Below are 25372 nucleotides of genomic sequence, written 5' to 3' on the forward strand. Positions count from 1 at the left end.
GATTCAAGGAAAGAAAATAAAATTGTTATTGTCTCTTCTTCCCAAAGGCACAGCCTCTCCCTGAGTCCATAATCAAAAGAAGTAATTACTGACATCAGAATTATACAAAAGCTATTCTCAAATATATTCTCAAAGCTCCTGCTTTAATTATTTCTCAGGTGAAATGTAACCTTGGAAAATTACTGGTTTTTTTTTAAGTGGAAATACAGTGAAAGCATTGAAAATGTCTTTTCAATTGTGTATAAGCATTTGATATTTAAATAAGTTTAACTAGTTTCTTTTGCCTAGCACAGGTGTTAGAATGGTCTGCAAATGTTGCTGCTCATTTGTTTTACTCAGCCTCATCCCATGATTTAATGTGATCAACTTCCCACTCCTCTCCTTTACCCCCATCTCCTCTCCTAGGCCCTCCCCTTTTTTCCCCTCCTTCCCCTCTTTCTCCTTGTTCTTCATTTGTACTTCTGAGTCAGTAGTTACGATCTGAACTAGAATCCTCATCTGTAACACAAGGAGGAGATTCTTCTCAAGAGTCTTCAGGCATGATCGGAGAAACAGGATGCTAGTCCAGCAAGAGCACCACATGGAATAAGGGAATCATCCAAAAATCACTACAACAATTTTGAGCACCTCACTGATGTGTCTGGAGATTGTTACACCATATAAAAGGGGAAAGAATACAAAGAGTTGACAGTGGATGGGAATCCAATTGTCTGTGCAGTTATATAAATCCTGCAGTTATGTCTGACCTCTCAAAAATAGATACTATAATTTACATGTTTGTCAAGAAGGTAACAACGTGGCCTAGGGTATGACTCCAAGGAATCGCTCTGGAAAGCATCTCACTGGGAAGTTTCACTCTTCCTAAAGCACTATTTCAAATGAATTCTTCAACTAATTTGAAACTTGAGAATTTTAGAATCAAACCATAACCTAAATGCCATCTCTAATACCATATAATCTGTACGGTGATGAACTAGTAAGGGAACCGAAGCACCTTATTATCTGTGGCCATTACAGTTAATGAATGACTCCAATGACTCTGGCAGTTGAAATTATGTTTTCCTCTTCACAGTTCTACGTCCTCTGGAAAATTTAACTTGGAATCACCAGGCTGGCATAGTGAACTTTGAAAAGTGAACCATCATATTTGGTAAACCTTCAAAGGTGTCCAGACACTGACGTTGGAGACCAGATTATAAAGCAGCATGCCATAGATAAAGAAATGATTGACCTGCTACCTACCCTATTATCTGAGACTGAGTCTTGCAAGAACTGGGGAAGGGAATACTAGTATCGCATTTCTTCTCAGACAAAATTTCTGGATATTCAGACTGTAAGAACAAGACAGTAGCTCCCTGAAAATAAATAGAAGTTTGTGAAGTTTGGATAAAGAGAGGTGTATGGAAGAAAAATATAATCTCTAATTTCTCTCTCTCTCTCTCTCTCTCTCTCTCTCTCTCTCTCTCTCTCTCTCTCTCCCTCTCTCTCTCTCTGTCCCCCTTCTCCCCCCAAATTACAGCACAGTAGTAGTATTCAAAATTAGGTTGGAATGAGAGGGGTTGGGGGAGAAGGCTCTAGTGAAGGTAACCACACCAGTTATTGTGGTATCATGCATGTACCACCCTAGGCACATACAGATGATAACACTTCACAGCCCTTCTCCCCATCTGGCTTTTATATTCTTTCTGCACTCTCATTTATGATGATCTCTTAGCCTTGAAGGGAAGATGGATACAGATGACCCATCTATAGCTGACTACTTGAAGTGTCTTATTCTCAGTACTTTGAGTAGTAATGAGTCCTTGAAGTCATCACTATCCACCTCAACAAGAGGCTTTGCTGACCAAGATTTAGAGCAGCACAAGTCTGCCAATATAAACAGAACTGTTTAGAAGGCATGGCTCATCACTGTGTGTGTTTGAACAAATCGAGGGAGCCAGGCGATGGTGGCACACGCCTTTAATCCCAGCACTTGGGAGGCAGAGGCAGGCAGATCTCTGTGAGTTCAAGGCCAGCCTGTTCTACAGAGCGAGTTCCAGGAAAGGCGCAAGACTACACAGAGAAACCCTGTCTCGAAAAACCAAACAAACAAAAAACAACAAACAAACAAACAAAAAAAACCACACACACAAAAATGAGGGAAATGAACATATGCAGAGATGAAGGAGTGAGATCAGTAGCAGAACGTCTGTGAGGAAGGTCTCCCTCTAGGGGTGTATCTGCCAGGAACATCCTACCTCATATGCTACAGAAATGGCTGGAACCCCTGCAGCACATAAGAGCAAACTCTCACTGTGGTATTACGGTATAATAAAACACTCCTAACTGGTTTCTATGTTGGCAGAAATTGTTGCTAGCACTACTGTAAGGTGAGTTCAGAAATTCACATCTATTCCTGAGTAAACCCTGGGTATTTCAAAGTCAGCCACGCAGACAACTTCCATTCCAAATGGTCTTTACAATTGAGAATTATGGATGCCAATGACAAGTTATGCTAATATGTGTATGCTGAAAGAATAAATCGGAATCATATGTGAAAGAACACAGGGCATTCTAGACTACAGGTGCATGGAAAAGGTTTTCCAAAGAAGGCAATTCTATTGACTTTGGTCTATTTACTCTTGGACTACTGTGCAATAATAATATATTGTGAGCCACGAATGTAATTCTAAATTGCATAATAATCACATAAGAAATTAATCATTTTGTAAAATAAATTTAAGAATTATCTTGTTTATATAAAAAACCTCAATCATTTCTTTATGTAATTAATTTTTTTACACTACAGAGACTCAAAGTATATTTTTGGAATGTTAAACCATGAAAATCCAATGTAAATTTTCTATACTTTCAGCATTATCTTATTCTGTTCAAATATATTTAAATTGCTCAGTACACATGTGCAATTGTTTCAGTGGACCACACTATCTACAATTTTTGTTCAATATCAACATTTGTTACCTTGCTCTGATAATACTAGAGAATATATCATCAGCTTATACTTCATTCAAATATTTTAAACACTGTGAATATTAATGTACTAATATAGGACCCCTAGAACTTCATTGATTAATCACAAAATAGAAGGTTATTTTCATGTATATGTGTGTTTACATATACATACATGGTGATGGTCATGACTTTGTAAAAAATGCTTGACAAGAGTTCTTCAACTGAGCTTCATCGCATGACATTTCTAAAGTTGTAATCAACAATTTAAATTTGTCAGCATGTTCTCTTTCGTGTGTAGGTATAAGTGTAAAACTCAACTTTCTGTTCAAGAATGAAATTAAATATGTAAAAATGTATCTCAGAAGAGAAGGAGTAAAAGTGAGTAAGGTCCCATGAAAGAAAGAGCTACTAATTTCTCAATCAAACGGTTGCTGTACATAAATTTATTGGTGTTAGATCATGAGATTGAACATAAGGCATTCAGGGAATAAGCTCAAGGAAAGTCACTGAAAAGTTTTATAATGCAAACATTACCAACAGAGGGAAAATATAGACAAAAGAGTCCTTAGATCAATAATGCCTCCGTAAGTATTTTTACTGCCTTATTTAATAAGCAAAATGTATTAACAAATAATATATGAACCTATAATCATATACATAATAACACAATAATAAATATGCACACAAAACCCCTGGGGTATTTTTAAAACTAAATTTAACATACATAAATATATGTATAGTATATACATGAACAATACCTAAATGTAGTTATCTTAAGCCAGAAAATATAATATTCATACAATATTAAAAGTTGTTGATATGACTGATAATAGTATGCCATAAATCAGAGTATCTTCAGGTTCAAACATGTATCTTAATACTTATTTGTTTCCTTTTTCTTTATTTTGTCTTTTAAAAAATTTCTAGTTAAATACTTAACTAATTAAAGAGTTTTTAATGATAAAATGTTTTAATCGTACACTTTTATGTATCGTCCCTGAATATTTCCTATGTTAGGCACAGAGGCAAATACTGAATTAAAATGGGTTTCAGGTCATTCACAGTCCTATGTCTGATTATTTCATAGGCTGATTTAATTTATGTATTGATGACTAACTGATTATTGATTGCTTTAGTCATTTATAAATATATTTAATGCTGGCAAAAGTACCTGTAGTTTCCATTTGTCTTACTTACTGGTCAGTATACTACTTTATATCTATAGTATGATAGAAATGCTTTGCATAATACAGGCACTTTGGAGCACCTGCTGCTCCAGTGACTGATAGAATTTTGTCGGTGTTTGTCTAGATTTTAATAACCTGAACTCTGATCAGTGTGTATAGCCATTTCATTAGAGCTTGAGGAGAGGCCACTAACTTGTCATTTGTTCCTTCTATCTCAATGCCTCTATCTTCCACTGCAGCTTGGCATTTCTCTACAAGGTTTACTTGTTTCATTTAAATCACTTTTAACTTTGTTATGCTGCAGAATAATTGCTTAATTATGTAAAGATGTGTTGCTCTTCTACTTTGTATGCCTAAGGTACATAACTGATCTAATATAAAACTGAATGGTCAATAGCTAGGCAGGAAAGGGATATGCAGGACTGGCAGAGAAAAAAGGGATGCCAATCAGCCACCTGGGAAGCCAGCTAGCCAGGAGACAGACAGACAGACATGGAGGAAGCAGGAAAGCAGGAAGGAAAGTACCCAGATGAAGTAAACAAGGCTTAGGGAAGCACACAGATGAATAGAAATGGATTGATATAAGGTTTTTTTTTTTTTAAAGCTAACTAGAAACAAGCCTGTGCTAAGGCCAAGCATTCATAATTCTTAATAAATATCCATGTCATGATCTGAGCACTGGTGGCCCAAGAAATCCAGCTACATTTAGCACTCAACATGGGGCATGAATTTCTACACAGAGCCTGAGAAAGCTGAAAAAAAGTAAAAGAAAGAAACATAAATAAAACAACAGGGCTTCCCAGTAGCCTACAGAGGTCTGGCTCCACAGTACAGCAAGCACTTGACCAGCCACCATGTTAAATAGAAATAAAAAGCTAAGTAAAAAATGCCTGCCACAGTGCAAACACCAACATCCTAGAGCTGGGGCAGTGTCCAGTTAAACTAGGCTCTCAGCCATGCACATGAGCATAAAGCTCAGCTCTCAGAGACCCTAGTAGGGCAGAGCCAACTGCCAGGGCAAAGCCACATGGCAAGTTTAAGGTTTGACTTAGGTAGTTAGAGAAATCTACAGGTGCACAGTAAAGCAGGTCCAGACCAGAAAAATCTCTAAGCAGGTTACAGTGTATTTTAAAAGGTATGTAGACATCTAAGCAAAAAATGGGTATAGATAGTCATAGGAAAAAATAAATAGTTTTAAAATAATAAAGTCCTTAAAGAGACTGTGAAGTAATGTAAAGGGAAAAAGCCACATCAAGATGGGAAATACATAGGGAGTCTGGATCCTGTATGGTGTTATGTTTACTTTGAAGTTTTTGAGTGCTGATGAGCAAACAGCAGCTGCTGAGAGACATGGGAGTATAAAAAGTATCACTGAATTAAACTTTCCTGGGTACTTTAGAGATGTCTTAACATTAATATGGTATTCAGAAAATGTATTGCATTGGGGGAGAGGTTATGCTTGTTTCCACAGGAGAAAGAAGGCTATGGATTCCTTCAAGGTTAATAGAGATCAGGTTTGATTGAGGGAGACCTCTTGAATCTTGGCTACAAACATAAAGAAATAAACCAATAAAAGCTACAAGACAGGGGATATATATATATATATATATATATATATATATATATATATATATATATCCCTCAATATTACAGTGATTCTGTGACTGGACAACAGATGTTACAACTAATTTCTCTGAGACTTGACCATTATCTCAACTTTCTCAGGATCCAGTGGTGTTGTCATTGCCCTGAGAGAGCAGGAACATAACCCACATATTCCCAAGAGGTGGTGTTAGGGTTTTTTGTCATTCAGGGGATTATGGATTTTTGTCATCATTTAGGGTGGGGTATAAATATATAATATAATATAGGATAAAAAGACAACTATTAATCTCACATATTGATATGCTGATATAAATTTAAAGTTATTTTTGTTATACTGTAAGTATGCATCTTCTCTTGTTTGGGGTATTAAGCCAATGCAGTTCATTTAAAAATGTAATGCATAATTAAGAAATGCAGATTAATAGCTAGTCATCTAAAATAATCAAACTTGTAGTCATTTTAGATATGCTTTCAAGGCTAAATAGATATATTAAAGATAGATGTAACTAGAGTTTTCTTGGTCCTGCCTGGCCCAAGGTCAGGAAAATTCTCTCTCACCTGCCAGTCCAGCAGCTGCTCAGGCCAAACCAAGTAAACATACAGTGACTTATAATACTTGTAAACTGTATGGCCTTGGCAGGCTTCTTGCTAACTATTCTTATATCTTAAATCAACCCATTTCTATTAATCTATAAGTTGCTATGTGGCTCATGGCTTACAGGTATCTTAACATGTTGCTTCTCATGGCCGCAGCTGGCAGCATCTCTCTGACTCAGCCTTCCTGTTCCCACAATTCTCTTCTCTGCCTGTCCTGCCTATAGTTCCTGCCTGGCTACTAGCCAATCGGCATTGTATGTATACAGAGTAATATCCAGAGCAATAGATATGTGATCTTCAAATGCTTCAGAGACCTACAGAATATGACATTTAAGATGTTTAATAACCTAAGGATTTTCATGACAGTGAAACATGTCTTATCCTGGCAGCACAAATCTACTTCATAGAAGGATGATGGGCATCAATGAACTTCCATATGGAGTTTGTTCTCATTTTGGCAAAACTAGACATTTGTGGAAAGAAAACATCCTTGCATTGACTGCAGAGAGTATATCATCCAAACTGGACATACAGGACACAAAGGAAAATGACTGCCAAAATATGCCAATTTAAGGCAGGACAATACTGCAAAATGTCTGCTTCATAGAAAAGTCTGTCAGATATTCTGCAGTCACAAATTAAAAAGACTTCCAACTTTTACAAAGACAAAGTGGGACAGTCCTTCAAAATTCCTCCTTCATAGAAAAGTCTTCCAGACTATCTAGGCCTGTAGGTTGAAGATGAATGCCCTAACATTGCAGAGGAATCTTGGAATGACTCTCAGGCAACCAGATGTCCTGATAGTTCTTAGTTTTGGAAGTAGCTTGCACTGCACTTTTTGTTTACACTCAGGTAGTGTGTTATCCTTCTGGGGTCTTTGATGGAGTTGAAGACTAGATAAATACAGTTCCAGTTTTCTTTAGTTGTAATAAATGGTAAATTAGTTACAAAACTTTGGCCTTACCAAGATAGGATAATAATGGGGTATTTTCTTTGAATCTTCCAAAAAAAACAAATGTGTGAAATAAATTGCTAAGTGGTCTTATTAATTAAAAAAAAAAAAACAGAGCCAGAGTAAAAACTGAGAGATCAGAGAAATAAGACAAGCCACAGCCAACCTTACCTCACCAACTCCTCAGCTTCCAAAAAGACCTACTTCCTGTATACACATGCCTATATGCCTTTCTGACCCTGCCATCTCACTTCCTCTCTCCACTCAGCTACATCACTTCCTATCTATCTGTACAGAGCTCCAGACCTCTATGGTTAGTGCTGGGATTAAAGGAGTGTGCCATCATGTCTGGCTCTGTTCCCAGTGTGGCCTTGAACTCACAGACATTCAGATGGATCTTTGCCTCCTGAATTCTAGGATTAAAGGCATGTGCTACCATTGTCTGACTTCTATGTTTAATATAGTGGTTGGCTTTTTCCTCTAATACTCAGATAAGCTTTATTAGGGTACATAATATATTAGGGGACACAATATATCATCATACAAATGGACTGGGGATTGTAAATGTAATTCTTACATGATAATTGTTCTTAATATATATGCTCTTATTATGTTAAAGCTAAAATTTTATTTAGATAAAAAGAGGGAACTGTTGTGTAATAGAATATTTGTTCTACCATATAAAGATGTGTTTGTAGTGGGTAGCCATCCCAGCATTGGCCTGGAAGTTCCAACCCCCACTGAGGCTTCGGTAATGGTCACGCCCACAAGGCGGGGCAGAGGAGGAAGCGGAAGACGAAGGATCGGGAAGAGCTCTGTCTGTTGGTTCCCGGACTCTGGACGCTGGAGGTAGACCGAGCAGAGTTCTCCAGAGAACACCGCCGGACTGCGCTATACCCTTGCCAGACCCTGTAACCTATCCCTTCATTTGTAAGTTACCCCACAAAATAAACCTCCCTTTTAACTACGTGGAGTGGCCTTAATAATTAAACCAATATGTGTTGCATTTGTTTGTGTTGTAGAATAATTGTTTTACTATGTAAAAATGTGTTATTGTTTTACCTTGTCTGCCTAAGGCACCTGATTGGCTGAATGCTCAATAATCAGGCAGTAGAGATATAGATGGCACTGGCTGACAGAAAGAAAAGGTGTGCCAGGCAGCTAGCTGGGAACAGGCAGCCTGGAACCAGACAGACAGACAGGGAGGAAGTAGGAAAGCAGTAAGGAGAGTACAAAGATGAGGTCAAGAAGCCTAGGGGCAGCACATACATTAATAAAAATGAGCTAATTTAAGTTAAAAAAAAAAGCTAGCTAGAAACAAGCCTAAGCTAAGGCTGAGCATTTATAATTAATAATTAAGGTCCTGTGTCATGATTTGGTGGCTGGCTATCCAAAAATGCCTGCTACACTTGTTATTGTAATTGGAAAAAATTATCAGTGAAACTCCCAAAATGCATAATTATTGATTAATATGAAACTAGATGTATCTTTTATGGTGTTAAAACCATGAATGCATTATTTTTTCACCTCCACACAATTTCAGGCAGCAAAGAGTCCCTTCATTATACTCTTAAATGCTCACAGCCTAAGTCAGGCATTACACCTATAGTCAATGTATATTGTGTCACTAAAATACTAAAAAGCATATAAACCCTTCCAGTAAGTAATTATATTAAAGAAAGAAAGTCAACATTCCAAAAAGTTCTAAAATCTGTGGTGTTTGCATGCTTTACAGACTAGAGAGACCAAAACTTTATGGACCAAAGGGAAATTCAAGTAAATGGTCAAATTAATTTAGGAAGTAGAAGAGTAGAGTAAGCTGTTGAAGGAAGTCAGCTATATTAAAGTGTTTTGGGTTCCAGTCACTGTGTGACTTTAGGAATGATGATTTTACTATGCTGGCCTCAGTATCCTTGTTCTCTGAGTTCTTTTGATAAGTGTGTCCATGATTATGGGTATTAATAATTATTGCTGAATTTGAAGATTGTGAGATGGAGCATAGAGGTTCAAAAGAGCTTTCAAATTACATCAGACAAAATCTTCATCTTGCTCTATACATCTTGGACAACAGGTGCTATTCTGTGGTGAATAGCATGGGAATACAGTGATTCATTATTAAAGTTGGAGAATAGTCTCCTCACCATGCCTATAAGTGAAGCAAGTTGAAGCAAACTGAACCATGGACTCCTTAGGACTATGGCTACCACCATATTGTTCTGTGTTTTTGTGACAATTTCCTTTTCTGGTACACAGTGAATCTGGGTACTAGATACCAAAGTACCTGGTATAGCTGGGCTTAAATAAGTTGCATAAATTACTAGACGCATTACTCCAGGCAACATATTTACCTTTACCAAGGGTTTCTTTAAAAAGTAACTACATGTGCGTGCACACACATACACACACACACACACACACACACATACACAGGGAGGGTTAGGGAGACAAGAGTACCAACTCCTACTAATATGCATTTTCAGTGAGTATTTAATTATATTTGTGCTTTATTAAGGCATGTAAATAGTCTTTGGTTGTTATAATCTAGCAATGGAAACAGCAACAAAAGGAAAATAGTTGCAAGAAAAAATAGTGATGGGAATAATCATAATTATGTTGAAATGTTAGTGCTTTCTTATCACACTACTGAGAACAATCATTACTCATTACTCTGGTATGGTACTTGCAAAGATCATGGTACAAACGCTCTTGTATATTCATATTAATTGATATATATATTATTATATATATATAATTATATATAGTACATACATAATTATATATATATTATAAAATATTTGACAAAAGAGGTAGAGTTAATGTTAAAATATCTATTGTGTGATTGACAAAGACCAAGGAATGATTCTTTCACCAATTTCTAACAAATTTACTGCAAAATTTGACTATGTTTTGGTAATATTGCTGATGAATATCTTCAGGTTTATAATCAATCCACAGTAAAAATCTTACCTAAAAATGAAACAAAGATTTCTGGGACATAACACAAATTATTTAATGCTAAGCAAGACCAGGAAGCATATTAGACGTCAGAGTGAAAAGACCAGTCGCCTCGCATTGCGGTGCCTATACCACATATCGCATGTATTTACCAACGAGCGATGGCTTCTTTCTGTCTAATAAGTCCCTTAATACAATGGAAGTAAATTTAAAATACTTTGTGAAATTCAAACAAACTTGAAATTTTTAATGGAAAAAAATCATAGAAATCACACTAAGAGGGCATGAAAATGACTGTTCTGGTAATTCCCTGTCTAAAATCAGCACTGAACTATGTGGGTTTATTGACTCTTGGAAAACTCCAATAGGCCTCCTCAACTCATCCTATGAGGAAAACACAGGCAGTTCCCATCTTGAGTAATCACACCTATTCCATTTAAGATGCTAATGACTGTTATACTGAATGGACAACAATTATTTATCACAATTTAAATACTATTAACCTTAAAATACTTCTTATATCTTTTCCTCAGGTGAGCATTATTATCAGTGTATTGCTCAGTCTGGGCGTGAAGCTTAGTGAGATTATTCCTATTAAATATGTGTAAAGACCTGGGTGTGATCCTGAGCGTCAACTGACCCCTATTAAAGGGGAAAAAAAAAGTAATTTCTAAACTCTAATTATTCCCATATCTGACAAAATATTACAGAAGATAAAACATAAATATCTTGATAAGTATAATGATTAGCATAGAGTATTTATAAATAGAAACACACTTTCATAGTGAAGTGATGTATTAACAAGCTATTCATGTTTTGAAAGGGGAAAGAATACACTAGAGCACACCTGCACTCACATAATTGCTTCTTTAAGTAGAAAAGAAGCCACATGGAATTAGCCTGAGATCACACTCCAGCACCTACAAGGAGTCACATTGAATAAAGCAGTTGCAGGTGGACCAGGACCAAGCAGTGGAAGCTGTCAGCTAAAGAGGGAAACACCCATTTGATGGCATTCAAAGATGCAGCTAATAAAGTTCTAGAAAGGCCGAACACAAGTATGTGACTGCTGGGTAGTTCTGCACCCACCCACACTCTTTCTGTCTCTGTCTTTCTCTCTCTCATGTTTGTGTGCGTGTGCATGTGTGTGCCTGTGTGTGTGCCTGTGTGCGTGCGTGTGTGTCTTTTCAATTACTTTCAGCTAGAGTGAATAAGCTTCATAGAACAAATGTATGTGTAGATGACCTAAGATGAGGGGTTCACTGTACTCCAGGCAGCTGTACTACACTCTTCTGGAATACAAGATAGAACCCAAATGAGCTGATGAGTGTGATGCACCCTACAGAAGGTGATTTCTAGCAGTGAAAGGAAGAAACGAAAGCCTATCAAATAGCCTTTTCATAATATTTGTTTGGATTTGCCATGTGAACTTTGTCACATGCCCGAACAAATCATGAAGAAACCAGAAGGAACAAGCAATCGCCTGGAATATTTGGAGATCATCTCTTTTAGACAAGGAGCAAAGAAGCACAGAACTCACTTGTCCATTTACCTAGATTCTGAACTTTACCTGTTACCCACATACAGGGCCTGGAGGGAATTCTTTTGCTGCACCCCCCCCCCCCACATCCCTGGGCCCTCATTTCCATTCCTACAAAAAAAGTTCTCTCTCTCTTTGTGAATCTGTGAAATGTCTCAGGAACTGCAATACCATGCAGGGAAAAAACAAAAAAACAAAACAAAACAAACAAAACAAAAAACTGTTAACCTGCTTCTCTCTGCCATAATTGTGACAGCTGGGGTAATTCTGTAGCCGGCTCTGAGATGATACTTGTCTCAAATTAATAGTGAGTGAGCTTAAGTTATGCCACTTGTGCCTGAATAGTTTCATTTCAGTCTACCAGCCAAGAAATTGATTTTCCCAAGGAATGCTACCACAGATCAGGGTTTCTTACAATACCCCAATATTTTGTGTTTTATATGTATGGATGCTATCTATCTCCTCTATGAATAATCAGCTACAGATATGATGGGTCAGTTGGTATCTTGGACCTATCATTTTCAACAAAACAGAATCCTTTTCATGAGAGTTCAAAAGAAGTATGGCAGTTCCTTTCTGATTCATTGGTGAAAAATGGTAAGGCATTCATCCAGAAGATGCCTGTATGTTTGTGCTGCTTTGCAGCTATATAAATCTAATCATGGTCCAAAACTGCATATCCTCCCTCCACACATTGAAACTAAACTCTGTGTTTGAAAAACAAATATATATGTAGGCTCTTGCCTTTCTCTAGGTTTTACAGCACATCTGAAAGCTTGGCATTCTGCTTACCTGCTTTTCTAGATCATTAATGAGGGTGTTAAATATGACTGGGCCCAGAAACAATCCTTGAGGCACCCTGCTAGACACTTGCTCTAATTTGATATCCCACCATTTATCATCACTTATGTTTGGTGTTCTGCAGCAAGTCTGAGCTTGGCCTAACAACTGAATCCCAGCGAGTCACAGGGAAGCCAGCTGTGTGAATGCTTTTGCATTCCTCAGGCTAGAAGTTACTCTTCCTCCATTCTGCAGGAGACTGCTTTGTGCCAAGTGCTGGCAAAGATCTTTAATTGGAATACTAATGACAAAGCATTAAACTAATGCATTTTTATAGTAAGAGTCATGTAATCAAACCTGATAAATAGTCAACATCTAAAAATTAACAGTTGAGATCAAATTTCCAATGATGTGTAGTATTTTAGCTCGACATAAATAGCCTCACATATGTAACTCCAAGCAAAGCAGCTGAAGTCATTGTTTCTTCCCTGGGTAACTCCATTATTCCTTCAGATCTTGCATTTTAATTAATGTCATCCAGTGTCATTAATTCATTGTTCCCACTGTTTATCTTTGTTCCTCATATTTCGTCCCATCCTTCAGCAGTCACCTTACCTTACAACGGTCTATTACCCTGTTTGGTGTGACAGCTTGAAACCAAAATTTTTATCTCTAGGCAGATAGATTGATTTGAGCCAATAAAGAAAAAAATCTTAAATATCTCCCTATTTTCTGAGTTTGCTAAACTACAATTAGTCCAGTTTTTTGGTGGAGAAAGAAAATACATGCTATTGTACCAAGTGGATTGAAAGGCCATTAAGATACAGTAAGTGGTTTTGGAAGGCTAATTGGAATTTATAATGCTGGCACAAAAATTAGAATGACGTGAGAAAAATGATCCACAAGGAGGTCTCTTTCAGGCAAAGAGGATATCAAATAAAGAACTCAGGTTTATTTTTGTTGTTTCCCAGAATAGCCAGTACTCTCCTGTGCTATTGAGGACTCTAATCTAAATGTGGTCTTTCTGATTCATTGCCACCTTTTATAAATCTCTTTCTACGTCTGTCAGTCATTGCTATGTAATTGCCATGGTAACAAACCTAATTTATATAGTGCACTGCCTTTAATCACTAAGAGCAGTTTTGTGTTCTATTTGTGGCACTTAGTCATGTGTGTCCATACGACAGTATACAAGAGAAGTCGGTAAGCAGATACCAGGACACCCAAAGATGCTAGAGAGAAACATGGTAGGCTGTGATACAGAGCAAATGTCAAGTTTGGGCCAGATTGTGGATCACATCAGCAAGGGGAAGCAGATGTTAGAACCCTTACTGGGTATTCCAAACAAAATTTCAGGACAAAGTTAAGATAAAGCTCCAAGTGAGATGATTAATATTAAGGAAAGACTCTGGAGAGTTCAAAGAAAAGGAATAAATGCACCTGATGTAGAAGAATAGCCTTGTGGAGAACAGAGCTACACATGGGTAGAAGGAGGCTGAGCTCAGGATCATCTAACAAACTAAAGTAACATTGCAAGGATAGTATATTGTAATGCTATCATTACAATGAGAACAGATAATAACTTAAAATTCTATGGTCATAGTAAGTGCATGAAGGAGTAATATTCAAACTGCATTTTTGAGAGTCTAAGTAAAATGTTTGGACTGGGAGGGAGAAAACATGAGAATGGTAATCTCAAAGTTTTAAGCTTGAATAACTGTGCAAAGGAAGAGTCTGATTTACCAAAAGAGTGAAAGCTAAGAAAGGGTCCATTTCTGGAGGCATGTAGGAAGAATTCTGATGACAAATATGATTTCTGAGATGTGTATTTGGAACACTCAATATGCTTATAAATCTAGGGATTAATGAGAAAATGTAAATAGATATATATTGTTGAGATTATGTATTTGTAATTCAAATTGGTTATCTCTAACAAAATTGTAATAAATATCTGAGATAAATGAATGAAGGAAAGATTCATCCTAACTCATGATTCCAGAGGTTTTGATCCAGAACACTGTGTTCTTGTTCTGGGCCTGTGGTAGGACATTACATCAGAAAAGAAAAGCAGGGTAGGTTAAGCTTCTTATCAAATGGCAGGGAGAAGCATAGGAAAGTCCAGGGCAAAATATTGTCTCCAAGACATCCAGTTACCTATACCCTCTCACTTGGACCTACTTTCAAAAGACATCCTCTTACTTGATTCTACCTCCAAAGTATCCAGTATTCTTTCAGTGTTACTTTACTTCAAAGCTGTAACATGGGGAAGGAGCATCCTTGAAGGAGTTGAGGACACAAAATTGCCTTCACTGTTAACTTATAAAAGTATAAATGGGAAAAGTAAATAAAAATAGCAAACTGAGTATTTGACTCACTATATAATACTACAAGAAGTAATAAAATACAAATAAAATTTAAATAGACATACAAAATTATATCACTAAAGTAAAACATGTTCATGTCATTCTTCCTCTATAATGACTCCAGTTCTCACAACAGCATTGATTTCTGCATGTCATGGAGTTATGAACATACATATTGTCTACTTGGTTTGCAGTGGTCTCTATGATCAACCAATGACTCACATCTATTGACTAACATTTCTCATGTCCCGTTTTACAATGCACCACAGACTTCCAAAATGGCATGCAAACATTTTTCCTCTGCTTTTCACAGTATCGCTTAATAACTTCACAACAGAGGAATTATTGAAATCAGCCAAGTATCTGCTAATCATTTTCCACTTTACTGAGCCTTAATCTTTATCTACATTGAGTCATTAACTGTTGCCCCTCTCACTGTTTTTCAAACCAATCATATAACAACTTCAACCATTTTAACACTCTCGAACCAAACTCCTCAAATGATAGTGACTGTTACAAACCTTTCTGCAGCTTCTCCGACCTCTCCCTAGTCTAGTCCTCAAGGCAGTTAAGGCATCAGAGAGTCCTCATTACATGAGTGAGCAACAGGATCGCGTCCTAGCAAGTGCAAAAAGAAAGCAGCTTTTCCCTTGTCCCAATGATGCCTTGACTGAATCACTGCCAAGCAATCTGCCACAGACCAGTGGGAGTTTCCAGAGCAAAGCCACAGTAGGATCCCTGTACTTTTCATATCTAAGGATCTGTGGCACCAGTAATCCAGAGCAACAAAATAAGTCTTAGCTTTAAATGACTGGCATTTGGCAAAGATTTGAATTGATGAGACACATTATTTAAAACAGGTGAGCCTTAGAGGAACAGATGTTCAATAAAAGATTATTAATATGATTTGCATATAAGTACCTCCCCCAAAGTAAAGCATACTGTGCTTAGGAATTTTTTTACCTCAAGAGATATAAATATTGATCAGAATTCAAGAAAGTACCCTTGTCAACTACTATATATTAGGAAACAGTGTTAAAATTCAAATCATACACTATTTATAGTAGATGATATACCTTATTTAAATATAAATTATGTTTCAGTGGTAAGAATACATTTTAAGGAGGATATCATCCCAACATTGGGTGTCTAATCAGAACTATGATTCTTATTAAATTCCAGATAAAATTTTGATGTTACCCCATTAAAATTATGTATTCATACAATTGGAGCTAATGGAGAAGGTAATTAGAATCAATGTCAAGGCAATCCAATCTCTAATCTCTAAAAAGAGTTTTCACTGAGCTCTGGGGATTATCTTCAGGTCACTCAGAATTAAAGCATGATAGAAATTGAGGATTCCTAATTGTTACATCTTCTAAGAAACTAACTTCATAAGTCACTTAATTTTCAAGGAAATTTTATACCAGTAAAAAAGCCTCTATGCAAGCTTCCAAAGGAGGGAGGCAACTAACAGTACTACCTAGCTCTGATGCCTATGAACCACATAAACTACTGCATAGCCAATCCACAAGGGTAACGTAATTGCAAACATACTTTGCCAATTATCAGCACCTTTCTAATTGAAATTAAGACCCACTGAACATGAGAAAAACCATGAATTGTTATGAAAACTTAAATAACTACTTATTGCTAATTCAATTGTGGATATTGGAGGAGAACCTATAACCACCACTTTCCTAAACAAGCGTAACCCTAACTATATTCTAAACATTTGTCCTTATACTCACAGATAACTGTATTCCTCATTACTTATCAAGGAAACTTCTCTGCTATGAACAGAGACCATTACAGAAAACCAAACTAATCAAAATGCAGAGTTTTGGGGCTCAGTCCCAAAGACTAGGTCTAGTAAATACTCCCACACTTAGGGGAGCACTACAGAGAAAGGGGAGGAAATATTGTAGGAGCTAGAGAATCAGGGAGATTGCTGTGATGTTGTGTCTCCTAGTAATATCAGAAGTTGCCTTCATTTATCATGGTCTGTTATTCCTTGTTCTCTCTTTCTGTTCTTGATCTAGCTGGGATCTCCTGCTCCCCTAAGCTCTCTTTCCCTCCAACCTTGCAGGGACACTTTGCTCAGCCTGGAAGGAGGGGACTGGACTTGCCTGTACTGAATCCAGGAGGTTTAAATGAATCCCCAGGGGAGTCTTGGCCCTGGAGGAGATGGGAATGGGGGGCAGGGGCTAGAGGAATGGTGGGGGCGGGGGCAGGGGGAGGGAGGACAGGGAAACACATGGCTGATATGTAAAATTAAAATACAAATATAATAAATTTCAAAAAGGAGGGAAAAAAAAGAAGTTGCATCCATGAATCTCAACAAGACGGTCCAAATGTTAGCTGAACAAGGATGACACCAATAGACAGGTCAAAGTAGAGGGGCAAAAGCCCATGAGGCTTCAACTCTACATAAAAATCTACAAACAACTAAGGACTGTTGATAATTGGGGAAATATTCTTCTCTAGAGAAGAACACACCAGTTGGTCATCCAACACCAAACAGTCCTCTCCAAAATCATACATATAAGGAACATTATACAGACTGCACAGCTTATATTCAGAAATATATGCATACACATATACATGTATGCATGAAATAACAATGAAAAGGTAGGCCACAAATTTGAAAGACTGATGGGTATTTGGGAGGTTTTGGAGGGAGGAAAAGGAAAGGAGAATTTTGTAATTATATTATAATCTTAAATTTAAAAAATAAATAAAAGAAAAAAGACATTGGGTAGAAACATAATATGTGGCTCAAAAACTATCAGATTTGCTACTGTACGTTTCACATCTTCATTGTGTTGTTGCTATATATAGTGTGTCTATGTCATGTGAGTATATGTGTCTGTGTATGTGTGCATGTGCACATGTAGGAGGGTGTATATATGTGAGAATGCAGGTGCTCATACTCATATGAGCTCAGGGAAGCAGGAGGAGGATGTCATAGAGTGTCTTTCTTATCATTTTTTTCTTTATTATCTTTATGCAGATTCTCTCATTGAATTGGAAGCTTGCCATTCTGGTAGGGGGTCTGGTCATCAAAATCCTAATAGCTGCCTGTCTCCACTCACCAACACTAAGGTTTCAGGTACGTGGAACCATGCCATCTTTGTTTTTGGATGCTGGGGACTCAAACTAAGGTGCTTATGCTTGTATAGCAAGTACTCTTACCCACTTGAGTCATCCTCCTAGCCATCCATCTTTGTCTGAGTAGAAAGATGCCAATTAGTAAGCTTGTGGATCAGCTATTCATATTAAATTTTATCAAGTATGCCATTTTAGCTTTCTCTCTTGTCTGTATACTCAGGCTTGCACATCTTATAATTGAAGACTCCTTTTTTCAGATACTTTTATATGAAATATCCTTTCCAAGAAGTAGGAAACCTGAAATCATCATAATGCTTTAAGAGTAAGATCTGAGAAAAGCAAAATAATGGGTTTCAAGAATTTCTCTCAGTTTAAGTAATTGCTAAAGCAAAAAGTAATGGCTATTAAGGAGAATACATACATACATACATATATATATATATGTGTGTGTGTGTGTGTGTGTGTGTGTGTGTGTGTGTGATTTTGGTACATATATATACATATACACACTTATTTATGTGTATATATAGTTGTGGGATGTCAATACATATATATGTGTATATATACACATACATTCATACACACATATACACACACACACATATATACATACACACATACATTCATACACACATATATATATATATATACATACACACACACACACACATATATATATACATACACACACACACACATACACATATATACACTGTGCTATACTTCAACCATCAAATATCTACTACAGAGTCATGTAGCTACTTGCTTCTCTCCTGTCAAGTCTACAAGAATATACTAAGCTAATGAAAGAGACAAATTGGCAATTTGGAAACTCTACTATTTAGAGTTTTATTTATTGAACCAAACTGAAGTGTCTTGTGTTACTTAAAAAATTAAAATTATTCTTTTTGAGAATCGTGTCTTTTGTGTAAACACATGGCTGAAGAGTAGAAAGTTAAAACAATTGGAGCAGGGTGTTTAAATAATTTGGGGAGAAATTTTAAAGTATATCTACAGAAATCCAGGATCCAGTGATCCCTACAACTTGAAAGGGGAAACATTCCAAAGTTCGAAACACATGCAGCTGCCACCGGTAGGTGAGAAAGGACCAAAAAAGGGGAGAACAGAAGCAGAAAAGCTCCATGTAGCAAAGGCCTGTGAAACACTGGGCAGAGCCATCAGGCAGTGCTACAATAGAGGCGATTCCAGGTGTTGTACAGCAGGTTTTATCAGTATAGAAGAGTTCTAAGAACGCTTTAAGCCTCAGAGCATACGTGATCACATTATCACTTTGCAAAGATTAGTCAACTTGCAGCTGGATGGATGATGAATGTATATTTTCAAGGACTTTTTTGTGTAGCAATTCAGCTTAGCAGGGAAGGTAGCTTGGAGAGAGCAGTTTCCAGATCAGACCTTGGAATTTATCTGTGGCCACTCATTTGATTCTCACTGGCCAAACATTTATCTTAAATTGTGAGAACATTGCCTCATTACCTTCATAGGTATTTGTAAGAAAAAGGGAGTTTAAAATTCAGAGGCTTAAACCACAACTCATGTGTACATTCTCAAAAGTGCTGTTGCTTTTGTTTGGTGTGTTGTGACTATCTTAAAAATGTGAAATCAAAATAGAATGATTAGAATCTTATATAGAAACAATGTGAAATGATAAAACAAGTGTCTGTGAATATGCTTCTCAGAGCAACTACTTTGTGAGGAACTTCTAAATAACTCTTCATCAATGTTTCTCCATTTTAATACAGTAAATGAACATGAAGCATTCTGGGTTTTCTGTGCTATATCAAAAAAGTATTTGATCCTGTTCACATTCTATGAACTTAAACTGCTTTGTAGAAGAAAAACAGTCAAGTTACCTGTGTATTTCCTCTCCTATATGTTTCTGCACATTGCAGAGTAGATTCTTGAACCATGTCTAATTATTCACTCTCTCTTTTTCCATAGAGATTGATGTCTCCTTAGCATTGGCCATGTGATTGGTGGTACAATATTGGGAAGAGAATGCATGCAGCAGAAGTAGTCAGTGGGCACAGAACATGAATGAAAAGTCATCCCGTGCTTCCAAACTTCAGATATGTAGATGAGACCATAATCTGGGGTAACATCAGGTATTAGAAAACGACAATAAAAACAAAACAAAAATCAATCAATAAACCAAACAACAACAACAACAAAAATTGAGTACTTGACAATAGTTAGATGGGAAAGTATTTCTTCCCAATATTATATTATCTAACCCTAAAATGTAAAAATGCCTACAGTGGAAATGGGAATCTAGAAGGTAATCCTTGTAGAGCAGAAAGAGAACCATCCACCAGAGTGACTCTCTCAAATGTGAACTCAACTGACTCCCTAAGCATCTCCAACAGCATCTGGCTGATTATAAGCACTGGATTTGATGATGTTATGTATCCAATTCCATTTCTCCTTTTATTTATTTGGAAGGCTCACATCAGGGGACACTTTACCCAACCTGTGACACCAGATCAAGAACTCCAGCTGGCTGCCTCAGCGGGCTCTCCCAGGCTGAATTCTGTTACATGTTGGTTTAATGAGATTACCTTGTTTGCTCTCTCAATTGGGCATCTCTTGGCTTCGCTACCAGGTGTTTTGTTTCCTAGTTTGATGATGTTTTCCTGTGTCTCATCATCTTCTATTTGCTTCATTCTTTTTATTCACCTTTTTTGCTTGATTTTTCTAAATAAACTCACTCATCCAAAACTGAAAAAGCAGCTTTTCTAGATTGTTCTGAGAACCATATAGAACAGATTACTATATGAGGTGACTGTACTAAAATATTGCCCAGATACACAGATAAAAGGTATATTTATTATTATTATTATTATTATTATTACTACTACTACTACTACTACTACTACTACTACTACTACTATTACTACTGGTGTCGTAATATGTAGTACTGGATTCTAAACTCAAGATCTCAAATGTTAGGCAAGTACTGTAGCACTGAGTAACATATGCAACCAAAAAGCACATTATAAACATTTAAAGTGTGACAAATAACTTGTTTAAGATTTCAGCTTCTAGAATAATGGAGTATTAGAAGCTTGAATCACATTTCTCCCTCTGACATAATAAAAAGAAAAAATTTTGTGCTGAAAAGACAGCTCAGTGATTAGGAGCACTATAGTGATATTTTATTTGTATTGAAATGAGATTTCATTTGTATGTTAATAAAGTTGCCTTGGGGTCAGAGCAAGCCAGAGCAGAAGCTGGGTGGTGGTGGTGCACGCCTTTAATCCCAGCACTTGGGAGGCAGAGCTAGGTAGATCTCTGTGCGTTCAAGGATACAGCCACCATGGCAACACATGCCTTTAATCTCAATACCAACTGTAGAAGACAGGCTGTGATGAGGAGGTCATGTGGCTGGGTTTACAACCAATGAGAAAACAGAACAGAAAGTCTATAAAAGAGACAGGACACACATAAGTAGGTCTCTTGCAGAGAGAAAAGACAGCAGAAGCAGTGAAGGGTAAGGAACTCAGCTATTGCTCTGATCTCTTGGTTGTAAACTCTGTAACTGGCTCTTTATTTCTTATTTAACAAGATGGTTACATCTAGAGAGCACTGGCTACTCTTTCATGGGACCAGAGCTCTATTTCCAACACCCATATGACAGCTAAAAGTCAAGTTGCAGGATATCTGACACCTTCTTCTGGAATCCACAGGTACAAGGCATGCACATAGTGTACATAAATGAATGTAGGCAAAACACCCATACACTTCAAATAAGATAAATGAACTTTTTGAAAAAGTAAATTATTTGAAACAATAGTTTAACTACACGAGATGTTAGGTGATAAAAGTCAGTGTATAGCCTGGGAACAACCATTGCAGTTTTAATCCCTGTGGTTTCTGCATGTTGTCACAATGCCAGTCACCTCAGAATGTGTGGAAATGCTCAAGCACAGTGCACTGGAGTTCCTAAGTTGAGGAGAGGGGCTGGGAGTTTGGAGTGAAAAGGGCAGGTAGAATTTAGAGGTCAGGAGAAGTGAAAGCCACAGGAGAGGAGATTAGCCTGGAAATGCACAGTTTAGGCATTTAAGTTCAGTTAACCAGAAAAAAGGGGTGCAGAGAAGGGAGGCTGGCTATGATGCTCACCAGGCATACCCCCCTGAAAACCTGCTGATTGCTAGCAACCAATCTGAAAAGTCTTATGATCCATGTGATTACAGAGAACACAGATGTGTCTTGTCTAGCAGCAGTCATGCTGGAGAACCTTCAGAATCTCATTAGACAATTTCTAAGTAAGTTAACTCCATATAAAAGTTAATAAATGCATTACAACTCAGAAACAAGAAAAATCGATAGGACATGAACTAAAATTGACCCAAAATGTTCAAATTAGCAGGATGAAAACACATTAAAATGATTTCAAACTGCATCCCATATGTTTTCAAGTTTATGAAGAGACACTGAAAATATCAAGAAAAAACATCTAACTAAATACTTAGGTGGAAAATAATATCATCTGTGAAAATTTCAGAGGATATAATTGATGTCAATTTTGATATTAAGAAGAAAAATAAGTAGATTAGAGAGAGATCACTAGACAATACCAAAATAAAATATACAGAGAAGAGATACTTTCCAGATTGATCAAGTTAGGAAGAAAGACAAAATTTGTCTGTTATATAAACATGTTTTAAATATAAGGACACAAGTGATAAAAGATGATAGAAAAAGATATATATATATAGTAAGAATAACTAAATGTTCCAAAAGAAAGAAGAGATGGTTATATTAATGTCATACAAGGTAGGATAGAAAGAAAGAATACTACCAGCTATGAAGAGGACATGCCAGGCCGGTGTTGTGGGCAACCTAATCAACATAATAAGTTCATGGCCAACTTGACCAAGAGATCCTGTCTAATAAAAAGACATTCCCCACAAAAGAATCATGTCTTGGGCTTACACAGGCACACTTTACTCAGCCTGGAAGGAGGAGACTGGACATGCCTGTATGGAATCCACCAGGTTGAATTGAATCCCCAGGGGAGTCTTGGCCCTGGAGGAGATGGGAATGGAGGGGACGGGCTGGGGGGAAGGTGGGAGCAGGGGCAGGAGAGAGGAGGACAGGGGAACCCATGGCTGATGTGTAAAATTAAAACACAAATATAATAAATAAAAAAAGGAGAAAAAAATTAAACTCAAAAAAAAAATCATGTTGTAGATGTAACTGGCTTGTTAAATAAGAAACAGAGAACCAATTGCAGAGTTAAAAACCATGAGGTCAGAGCAAGAGCAGAAAACCTTACCCTTCACTGCTTCTGCTGTTCTTCCTCTCCGCAAGAGACCTACTTCTGTGTGTTCTGTCTATTTATAGACTTTCTGTTCTGTTTTCTCATTGGTTGTAAACCTAGCCACATGACCTCCTCATCACTGCCTGTTTGTACAGACCTCCAGGTCTTCTACAGTTGGTACTGAGATTAAAGGCGTGTGTCTGCCATGCTGGCTGTGTCCTTGAACACACAGAGATCTACCTAGCTCTGCCTCCCAAGTGCTGGGATTAAAGGCGTGCACCACTACCGCCCAGCTTCTGCTCTGGCTTGCACTGACCTCAAGGCAACTTTATTAACATACAAATAAAATCACATTTCAATACAAATAAAATATCACTATATCATGTCTTATGGACACGGGAGTAAATCGGCCTAGAAATAGTACAATTTTAAATAGCCACATGACTAATAAAGAGCATTAAAGCATAAAGCGTAAGTGTTCAGAAATATAACCCTATAATTGTAATCAAAGTTTTTGAAACAGCACTCCTCTGAGACATTGATTGAACAGAGAGGGGAAAAACAAAACAAAAAAACAAAAAACAAAAACCACATTTGTTCATTGTAATTAGCAGACTAAAACCAGATATCAAAATAAATAAATAAATAAATAAATAAATATACATACATATATATATATATATATATATATTTATATATACCAAACAAACAAATAAGCAAAAAAGCCAGGCAGTGGTGGCGCATGCCTTTAATCCCAGCACTTGGGAGGCAGAGGCAGGCAGATCTCTATGAGTTGGAGGCCAACCTGGGCTATGAAGTGAGTTCCAGGAAAGGCACAAAGCTACACAGGGAAACCCTGTCTCAAAAAACAAAAACAAACAAACAAACATACAAAAAAACTGGACATCAACCAGCATGCCTCATCACATACACAGATGTCTCTACTTACTGAATACTTGTACTGCAAAATGAAAGGCTACAAACGAGTATAAACCTCACTTTTCACCTTAAGATATAAGAAAAGAAGTTAGTAAAATGTGAGAACTTATAGGAAGTGACATCATAAAGATAAATATGGAAACAGGAAATTAAAATTATCTATACAGAAAAGCATGGATCACTACTAAGAAAAAGAAATTCATAACTGGGCCAGATTTTTGAGAGAAAAAAGAAGAAAATATACATATCAGTGTTAGGAATAATGAATGTTACATCATTACCATTTCCACATAAAATAACTGAAATGTCAATGAAAAATAAAATGTTACCAATCCCCAGAACAATAAATTTGAAACTAGAGACAGATATGGATAAAGGAAATTTTTTTTTCTAAAGCAGAATTAGTAAGATAGAGTTACTGTAGAAGGAAAATAGGAGTCAATACATATGGCTTTGGGAACCTATTCCTCATACTGGCTTGCTTTGCCCAGTCTTAATACAAGAAGAGGTGCTTTAGTTTTACAGTAACTTGGTATGACATGCTTTGTTGATACCCACGGGAGGTCTGTCCCTTTCTGAAAAGAATCAGAGGAGGAATAGATGGCAGGTCAAGGTAGGAATGGAAGGAGAGGAGGGAGGGGAAACTGAAGTCAGGATGTAAAATAAATAAATAAATTCAATTTAAAAATATGTCACACACATAATGTCAAAGTTGTTTGAAGCTAAATGCTGTTATGCAAAAAATCAGAAACATATGATTCCATTGATAACCTGTTAAACAATAAACATATGAATTATGAATTTACACAAGCATCTTAAAAAATTAAAAGAGTGAATAACTGGGGGCTGGAGAGATGGCTCTGAGGTTAAGAGCACTGCCTGTTCTTCCAGAGGTCCTGAGTTCAATTCCCAGCAACCACATGGTATCTCACAACCGTCTATAATGAGATTGGTGCCCTCTTCTGAACTATAGGTATACATGCATGCAGAACACTGTAGACATAATAAATAAATAAATCTTTGAAAAAAAGAGTGAATAACTAATCCTCAGTTTATTCAATATGGTCAATATTGTCCTGAACTCAAAACATGACACGGGCATATATAGAT

General features: G+C 36.9%; 1 protein-coding gene across 2 annotated transcripts in view; it reads right to left on the bottom strand.

Moving 5' to 3' along the window:
- Positions 1 to 25372, bottom strand: part of Sgcz (sarcoglycan zeta) — a 1055262-nt gene that overhangs the window by 650904 nt on the left and 378986 nt on the right. The gene's annotated exons all lie outside the window — the stretch shown is intronic.

Source organism: Onychomys torridus, chromosome 17, assembly GCF_903995425.1.
Source record: "Onychomys torridus chromosome 17, mOncTor1.1, whole genome shotgun sequence".
In the NCBI taxonomy this organism is placed as follows: Eukaryota; Metazoa; Chordata; class Mammalia; order Rodentia; family Cricetidae; genus Onychomys; species Onychomys torridus.